Below are 9569 nucleotides of genomic sequence, written 5' to 3' on the forward strand. Positions count from 1 at the left end.
TTCGTGATGCCTCGATACACGGGGTTTGAAAGACCGATGTTCATAGGCAAAAGAAGACAGACTTAAGAAAACAATTCGAGTTTACAAGTTGTCTACAAGAAACAATGAGAATACCCATAAACTTGCACTAGACTCTTGTACAGACGACTGGAGAGGGGGATGTAGTAAGACGTATACTGCGTGCCCGCTGTAACTGGTAAGAAAGTAGCTGGAGTCAAAAAATGCAGAGATCAAAATAGCAACGGCGGGAGGTAGAGTGATGCATCCCTGCGACGAAGAGAGATGGTCCTGACAGCTGGTGAAAAGAGGAGAAATAATGTGACAAGTAACTTTGACCCCAGGCAATTTAGAACTACTGCATGTCATGAGGCCCCCCCCCCACATACACACACACACACACACACACACACACACACACACACACACACACACACACACACACACGAGGGCTGAGTATGGTCAAAGTAATGGCAGCAAGTGATGACAGGTAAAGATAGCACGAAGCTGGTTTAGCACATTCAACCTCTGAGAAATTGCCTTCGCAGGAAAGTCATGCCATACGAATATTTCCAAGATCGTCCATTATGTAGATTAAATGTTGGTCATAGTGGTTCAGATAATAATGGATGACATGAGGAGATGATGATGATGATGATGGACGATGATGATGATGTTGACTGGTGAGAGTAGATGATGATGATGATGATGATGATGATAACAATAGATGATGATGGTGATGATGATGGATGACGGTGGATGATGATGATGATGATGATGATGATGATGATGATGGACGATGATGATGATGTTGACTGGTGAGAGTAGATGATGATGATGATGATGATGATGATAACAATAGATGATGATGGTGATGATGATGGATGACGGTGGATGATGATGATGAAAGTCTAAGACGCTTGTGAAATGGAAATGAAAATTATGGCACGTAAAATTAGGAAAAATATTATGGCACAAAATTATCTACTTCACTACAAGGAGTCTTTCCTGGGCTGAATAAACTCGCCTTGCAGCACCAGGTACATAATATCAAAATAGTTATCTTAGTGAAAGAGTTAAGAGTAAGTTGGCTGAATAGCAGGAAGTGATTGGTGATTTCATGATGCCTGGTTCCGTGTTAGACAAGGGAAAAGTTATCATCATCATCCTCCCATCATCACCATCACATTACTTCACCATCATCATCATCATCATCATCATCATCACACTATTACATTATCAACATAATCATCACACTCTTTCCAGCTAATGTAAATGTCGTGGGCAGAATCTAGAATCAGGCACAGGAGGCCATGAAATCAAGAGAAACCATCTGCAGGACACCTAGTGAAACAGGAAACGGCTTAGCTGCTTAAGAGATGTCTCCCTTAAACTGACTTAAATAATCTGACGGCAGTAAGCTAATTAACACCATGGTACTGAAAAGGTTGCTGGAGAAGGCTTTTTATCCCCTGTCTTAGAGAGGTACAACTGTGGACAAAAATTCCGATCCACTTCATTACATTATGTAATCAGTTTGGAATCCAGTATTTTTGTCTTCTGATACCATCGAACTTTTTAGAATATCAGGTTTTAAAATACAACCCTTCAAATGGTGGTTGTAAAAGCTTAGTCCCTAGCTAGATAAGTAACTCTGTTCTGCCCTACAGACTCCCCTATTAACTAAACACTCCGGCGAGAATGAAAATTATATTGATGTTGGAAAGAAAATCGTTTTATATACTCCCTGTTTTACTACTCCCTTTCCATAATTACGTCCTTCAGTAATTAGATAATCTGGTGCCCAGTTCACCCGTGCTTTGTCTTCATAAATACCAAAGTCCTCTAATAAGGAAACGAGTTAAGAAGGAAGGTAAGTCGAGCAGGTGAGAGGGCGAGAAAGTCACCAAAGCCTTCTAACCACCAAATGGAGGTTTTATTTAAACTCGGTACTTTACTGGCCTCTTTGGGTTTAACATGTAGCTGACGAAGAGTTACACCTAAAAGAAGACGTTCCCAACCGAGGGGGAGTCTGATGCTAAGACAAGATAGTAGTTATCTCGGCAGTAAGACCAAATACACGGCTCCAAATAAAGTCCCCAATCAAGGACATGGTTATCAAGTAAGAGTTTCCCGCACCCGTTCCTTAATGATTCATTTATGCTTCCGACACATTAATACATTTCAGTATGTTATTTATGCAGTGTAATTCAGTGTGACAAAATGTATAAATAACCTAAAAGAGACTATATTACTGTAATACAGAAATTCGTCAGTCATGGATGAATCATTAGGAAGCCTGGGATGCAGACAATATCACGGACACAAGACATATCCTGGAAAAAGGCCTCATCAACATATGAAGGCTTAAAACTTGCTGGCCTGGTACACATATAGGTAAATCTATTGTTCCGCGTCTCAGCCGAACCATTATTAAACTCTTCCACGGTATTCTGAAAAAGTATGCTGGGTTCCAAATATAACATTACTAGATTTCGAAAGTCATCGTTCAATGTACCGTAATTTTTCGCAGTGAAGCGTATCTCTATTTCCGCACCTGCACGATGATCCCCAACCTAGATACCGTGGCCAATTAGTGAATACCATCCCGTTTTTACCAACAGCCAGCCTATTAATATTATACGAGGGCAATCCTAGTTTTTGCTGGCGATTCCACACGGCGTAATTTAGTGTACATGTGGCGGGCAAGATTATTTTTAGGGCAAACATTTATATAAGTTAATCCCTTCAGTACGTTTATGTCTTAATTTACCTTTTCTTGTTTCTGTCTACAAGAGAGAGAGAGAGAGAGAGAGAGAGAGAGAGAGAGAGAGAGAGAGAGAGAATGAGCACCTCACCTGTAGCAAACAATCCATCTACTCACTAAGGCTTGGGATATTGATACAGCCAAAAAAAAAAAAAAAGACACTGTGATGGAGTAGAAGCTATGAAGAGTGACGAGGTTTGGGGGTGAAGGATGGGGGAAGGGACTGAGGGATGATGAGGGATGGAATAGGAGGGACGGTAGGGGTAGGAGAGGCAAGAGGGAAAGGCGAGAATGCGAGAGAGTGGTTAGAAAGGAAAAAAATTCAAATGACATTGTGTTGGTGAGCAGGATATGAAACTGGGGAGCTTGTTGGGTTAAAGGTAGCGAGGAGGAGTTGAAGGGATAGACAGGGGTAAGATAGGAGGAATGAGGAGGAAGATTAGTGGGATATGAGAAGTGGATGGGACGAGCAAGACACATGGAAGAGAGAGGTGGAAAGGAAACGAACAGAAATAGGAGATAAGTTTGGTAGAGAAACAAAGAGACTGTGGTGGCGCAGAAAAAGTGGCGAGGTATCTGAGGGGGAGAGAGAGAGAGAGAGAGAGAGAGAGAGAGAGAGAGAGATGCGTAAATGTGACTGAAAGATACAATGCGAAGGATAGAAAAGAGGTTATGAGAGTGATGAGTGTTAGTGGATGAAGAACAGTGACGAAGAGTGGAAGAAGTTAAGAGGAAAGAGACAGGAGGGATGATCAGAGGAGGAGATGGAACAGGAAGAGATGAGTATGGTCGGGTGAAGAGAATGAGAAGGAATGGGACGATGAATAATATACGAATTTCAGACAGCGAGGAGGGAGAGGAAGAAATGTGGAGGAAAGAGGTAGGAGGAATGAGGAGGAGGAGTTGAAATAAAAGGGGGAGATGAGAGGAATTATTACAAAAAGAAGAGCATGTAAAGGTAGATGAGAAGGACAGACTAGCAATTTAGAATGACAATGAATTATGGGATGAAAATGGGAGGAGAGGAAAAAGAAGAGAGAGGGAGAGTATGAAAAAAGGAAGATAAATGAGAAGATTGGTTGGAAACGGAGAAGGGGTCAAGACATGAGAAAGTGAGCGGGAGGACACGATGACGGTGAAAGGAAGGCAAGAAAATTGAAAGAGGAAAATGAGGCATAAGAGAGATGACAACGTGAGAGAAGAGGAAAGAGGGGCGACAGAGGGAGGCGAGAGAAATGGCAGAAAAAAAAAATAAAGAAGGGGAAAGGAAGGGGGAGTAAAGAGGATCGGACGGGAATGTTGATGAAAAGGAGAGGGAGCGGGAAAGGAAAACGTAGGATACACAGATACCAGGAGGCTTGTTAGCCTATAACGAGGGTATCTGCTGGGAAAACTAATTAGACTATGGGTCAGGGTGTGAAAAAAAAAAAAAAAAAAAAAGGAAACGACAAGAGGAATTGATGAGAAGGGGAATGGAAAGAGGGAAAGGAAGAGAAGAGAGAGAAAAGATGGAGAACGAAGAGACGTGAGGAAAGGGAATGAGAAAATGAGAAATATGAGGAAAGAATGATAAGGGAAGGAGGAGGAGGGATGAGAGGGGGAAAGAAATGAATGAAAAGGAAAAGATGAGAGTAAGATATTAGAGAAAGGGAAAATATAAGTAGATATAGAAACAGAAGAGGGAGACTGTGAAAAGAAAGTGGGCATAAAATGGGACGAGATAAGGAGAGAGAAGAGGGTTGTGTGGATGATAAGGGAAGAGGGGAGATGTATTAGCAGGGGAACAGGGAGGGAGAAAATATAAGGAGAGTGGAAAGAGATAAAGCCAGAAAAATGAGGAAAGAAGAGGAAGAGATGGGATAGAGGAAGAGGGCAAAGGGGGGGGGGGAAGCAGATGATACGTGAAGGGAGAGAAGAAATGAGAATGAAATGGAAAGAATGAAAGGATGAGATAAGAAAAAGGAGGAGAGGAGACGGCAGATGATAAGGGCAGATAGATAAGGAATAAGAATGGGAGGGAGAAAAGGAGCATAAGGATAAAAAAGAGGGCCGAGGAATGGGACGGTACCGGAAAGGGGAGTAGCCAGGAGACCGAGAAAGAAAGGAAGATGATGCGATGAGAAACGGCGTGGGAAGTGAGAAAGGAAGGGAAGAATGAAGAGGAGATGAAAAAGAAGACTTGGCGATCAGCGTACGACAAGGAATGAAGATATAGTAACTGGAGGGAAAATAAAATGAAGATGTAAGAATAGGATAGAGGAAAAATTGTGGGAGTCAGTTTTAGAAGTACGGGAAAGAGAACTGGGGAGAAAGTGGTGAGACAGGGTGAAGTGGAAGTATGAGGAAAGGAGAAAAGGAAGAGGGGGCGAGAGAAAGAGGGAAGGAGGGCTAGGCGATTAAAGGTATTGGGCGAAAGAGGGAAGGGAGAGGAGGGTACAAGAGAATACACAAACAGTAAAAACAAATTTTGGTTCTTTCGAGATCGTTTGTTATACCGTGGATTATAACTACGATATCTTTTTTATGAGTCACGGACAGTGATAACAAGCAGTAAGATTCCCCCCGTCCACCAAAACTTCCTGCCAAAAAACGGCAGGAAATAGTTATAAGAATTACTACTGAGCACATATGTAACTGACATAGAAACTTCCTATAAAAGATGAAGGGAAAACATATTTTACACCATTAAAAAAAAAAAAAAAGGTGTGTGTGAGAGAGAGAGAGAGAGAGAGAGAGAGAGAGAGAGAGAGAGAGAGAGAGAGAGAGAGAGAGAGAGGAGATGAATCACTGATTTATATATACTGTAATTTGTGTATTCCGTCGAGGCTCCACTCTTCAAAGTTTGTCTTCCTTTGTACCTATGTAATGAGTTGTTTTCCTCTCTGTCTACTGTCTGGCCACCTTCCTGCTTCCTCAGTCCTGAATGTGTTCGCCTCCAGAGAAAAACGAAAATGCCAAGAAATCTAATGTAGAAGGACTGACCCAACCTCAGTTATAAAAGCTTGACATCAAGAACACTGTTTCTGTTCAGAGTCAGTATATAAATTATCCCTCCCATTTTTGCTGTGTATGTGAAATGTTAAAAGCTCTATGTGCCAGCCACTCGCCTCGGCCATATGTGACAGTTTCCTGCCTCTAACATTCACATGTTTGTTCTTTGGCTGATTTCTGTTTATATATAGGAACTAAGATACAACTACCATAAGTCTATAAACTGAAAGAAGGTTACTTGGTTTGTGTTTTGTAAGAAGAAGTATATTTTGCCAATCAAAATGAGACTACACACAGGCATGTGATCTTTTGACGAATGATTGTGGACGACAGGCGCTGTTTCATGACCACGTGGAGGTGTTTACCACCAAGACTATATTATGGTGATCAAGATCATGTGGTGGTGGTTATGACTATGACCACATTGTGTTTATGACCAAGGCTATGTGGTGGTGTTACCATGTGGTGGTGTCACCATGTGGTAGTGTTTATGATCATTTGGTGGTGTTTATGACCATATGGTGGTGTTTATGACCATGTGGTGGAGTTAATGACCACGTGATGGTGTTTATGACCATATGGTGGTGTTTATGACCATGTGGTGGTGTTAATGACCATATGGTGGTGTTTATGACCATGTGGTGATGTTTATGACCATGTGGTGGTGTTTATGACCATGTGGTGGTGTTTATGACCATTTGGTGGTGTTTATGACCATTTGGTGGTGTTTATGACCATTTGGTGGTGTTTATAATTACGCAGTGGTATTTCATGTCTATGTAATTGTATTTCATGCTGATGTGATGGCAGTTATCGCCACGTTGTATTGTTTATAACCATGTGATGGTGCTTATGACCTTCTGGTGGTGTTTATGATCATGTGGTGTTACATTTGACCATATAGTGGTGGTTATGACAATGGCCAGGTGTTAGTGTTTATTGCACTGTGGTGGTGTTTATGATCATGTGTTACATTTGACCATATAGTGGTGGTTATGACAATGGCCAGGTGTTAGTGTTTATTGCACTGTGGTGGTGTTTTGGGCCATGTACTGGTGTTTATGACCATGTCCATGTGGTTGAGTTTATGACCATTACCATGTGGTTGAGTTTATGACCATTACCATGTGGTTGAGTTTATGACCATTACCATTTGATGTTTATAACCATGTGGTGGTGTTTATGACCATGAGCACGTGTGTTCATGACATGAACACGTGTGTTCATGACTACATGTTGTGTTTGTAACGATCACCATGAGGTGGCTTTTAGGACCATGAACACATGTTGGTGTTTATGTGGTGGTGTTTATGCCCATGCGGTGGTGTGTATGACCATCACCAAGTGCCTGGGTTTATGATGTGTTTATTTCTCTTCTTTTGGTATTTATGTTACTATATTGTTTTTTTTTTTGTTTTTTTTAAATATCCTCTCGGGCTCACAAGGTAGTGCCTATATGAAGATGATTTTTCCATGACGGTCGCCCTTAAGACAAATTACAAACATAATGTGAGTGCCATGGAGTCCTTCACTGTCTTCTCTGGCACACGACCTCGCATTCATACTCACCAGTAAAAAATGTGTCAAAACTGAAATTGTTTTGTTTACTATCCACCAGTTGATATGGACTGTGTTTTAAAAGATATAAATAATTAAAAACAGCGTTCTTAATTTTTCATTAAAAATGTCGAAGATGTAAGTAAAGGATGCCTTCATGTGGAGGTATCAAACCGGATGGCTCTGGTGCCTGGCTGTATAAATGTCCCTCACCTTACTCTTCATCCCCCACAAGTGGGATGGTGGACTGCAGGAGAAAGGCAACTTCAGCCAGCATTCTATTGGGTTCATGTCCAGATAAGCTTGAGGCAACAACAAGAACAAACACAACATGAACGAGAACAACAGTAATAACAGGATTTTTTTTTTTTTTTTTTTTTTTTTTTAGCGATATACTACCAGGAAGGGTGGAGAAGGGGTGTGGGGACGTGGCCTGTTAAAATGGGCTGGAGCCTAAAAAGATTAAGAACCCCGGGTCCAGCTAAGGGTTTCAAGAAAAAAGGAGGCTTACAATGCGGTAAATGAAAAGCCTTGGAAATATAAAAAAACAATGACTGGCAAACGCTGCAGACGACTGTAATGTATAAACTCTTTCCCCCCGAGGCAGTCTTTTATATTGTTATTACTCTGACTACCGAACTGACAAACTGATACAATAAAACTGACCACATATACTGAAAGTCAAGGATTTAACGATAGCCATGTCATATTCCTCCATTATTAAAGGCCTCTCCTCAGAAACGTCCTCGTACTGAAAGGGATAAACAGGAATAATATTACTTACATGGCAGTGTTGAGCAGTTCTGCATCTTCCATGATCTGCAAGGGAGAATACGAGAACAATGTGAGACTTGGGTATTATAGTTACTTCTAAGCATGTCCATCCCCTCTTGAGTCTGACTACCCGTTTATATACAATGTGTAATTTTCAGACGAATTAATTCAGATTTGGAGCGACCGCTTGTGACGATGGAATTCAGCTAAATATAATTATACTAAAAATACACATAATCAAACTGAAGGGGTTAGGGAACAATCTTAGTATCTGACTGGGGAAGAGGAATCTTGTTTTTAATGCTTCACAAACTCAGTTCTTTCATCTTTCAAAATCTTCCGCAGGATTATCCTCTATTTTCTAACAATATCCGACTCAATCTTGTATCATCTTTAAAAATGATTAGGATTTCATTTTCTCAGGATTTTTTTTGGAAAGACCATATTACCTCACTTGTAAAATCTACTTCCAAGAGATTAAGTGTGCTAAACCGATTCCGTGCTTTCTTTACCCCTGCATAGCTGTTGACTTTATACAGGGGTTTTATTTGCCCCTGTGTAGCGTACAACTCTCAGGTGTTGGGAGGCTCCCCATTTACAGCTCCTCTCAACAAGGTAGAGTCTAATGCTTTCCGTCTCATTAACTCTCCTCCTCTTACCGGCTCCCTTCAATCTCTGTCTCTTTGCCACACTGCTGTATCTTTATCTCTTATCTGTCGCTACTTCAATGGTCATTACTCCTCTGAACTATCTGTTTGTATCCCTCCACCACTATGGCGGGCGCGTAGCACCCGTCAATAAACAAACTCTCATCCCTTTTCTATCCAGCTCTCTAATGCAAGAGTTAACCATTACTCTCAGTCCTTCATGTATGCAACAGGTCAGCTCTTGAACTGTCTTCCTCTATCTGTATTTCCTGTTGTCTGTGACCTCCAGTCTTTTAAAGGCAGTGTGTCCAGGCATCTCAAAATGAACAGATCTCGAATTTGGCTCTCTGTTATCTTGTTTCCGTTTTTTTTTCTTAGAGGGAACAATCTTACGGGCTTCTGACTTTTGGTTCCTCCGTCCATGCATTAAAAAAAAAAGGGGGGGGGACACTTTCCGCTGTTTTAATTATTAATGTGCAGTTTACTGAAATGAATCCTCAGTATGGACATGACTATGAAAGGTGAAACACACACACACACACACACACACACACACACACACACACACCGAGCAAAGCGACACCAAGAGTATTTAACTTTAAAAGAAGTCATAGTACTAAAAGAGTTTATGAATTAGCGGATTCGACTGTATTATGTAGCACTGGTTCGAGTACAGTGTGTGTGTGTGTGTGTGTGTGTGTGTGTGTGTGTGTGTGTGTGTGACATCAGTGGACATTGGTGTTTTTGTTGTTCCAGTTGTGAGGAGAAATAGCGGTCCTGGTTATTGCCTATCCAATTGATTCTTCTTTTGTTGTCCACAGCTTCCGCGCACCAAC

Source organism: Coenobita brevimanus, chromosome 80 (genome assembly GCF_032717465.1).
Source record: "Coenobita brevimanus isolate Jiangsu-jjx chromosome 80, ASM3271746v2, whole genome shotgun sequence".
NCBI classification, from domain to species: Eukaryota; Metazoa; Arthropoda; class Malacostraca; order Decapoda; family Coenobitidae; genus Coenobita; species Coenobita brevimanus.